The following is a 647-nucleotide window of genomic DNA, read 5'->3' as shown; positions in this document are numbered from 1 at the left end:
GACAACTGGAGACACCTGGAGACACTTGGAGACACCTGGAGACACCTGGAGACACCTGAAGACACCTGAAGACACCTGGAGACACCTGAAGACACCTGGAGACACCTGGAGATACCTGGAGACACCTGGAGACACCTGGAGACACCTGGAGACACCTGGAGACAACTGGAGACACCTGGAGACAACTGGAGACACCTGGAGACATCTGGAGATAACTGGAGACACTTGGAGACACCTGGAGACAACTGGAGACACCTGGAGACACCTGGAGACACCTGGAGACATCTTTGAGCCTGGACACACCTGGAGACAACTGGAGACACCTGGAGACATCTGGAGACACCTGGAGACATCTTTGAGCCTGGACACACCTGGAGACAACTGGAGACACCTGGAGAGACACCTGGACACACTGGAGACACCTGGAGAGACACCTGGACACACCTGGACACACCTGGAGACATCTTTGAGCCTGGACACATCCCACCTGACCTACCTGGAGCTGCAGGACCTCAGTCAGACATGAGGACACTGAGGCCTTGTGTTTCGGCTGAATTTAAACCTTCGGCTTGTTTTTAAATCAGCTGAAGTCTGAAGTTACAGACGACCACAGATGACTTATTGATAAAATATAAATTAGATTGTTT

Source organism: Austrofundulus limnaeus, unplaced genomic scaffold, assembly GCF_001266775.1.
Source record: "Austrofundulus limnaeus strain Quisiro unplaced genomic scaffold, Austrofundulus_limnaeus-1.0 Scaffold951, whole genome shotgun sequence".
NCBI lineage: Eukaryota > Metazoa > Chordata > Actinopteri > Cyprinodontiformes > Rivulidae > Austrofundulus > Austrofundulus limnaeus.
Note: the sequence above shows the minus strand (reverse complement) of the source record.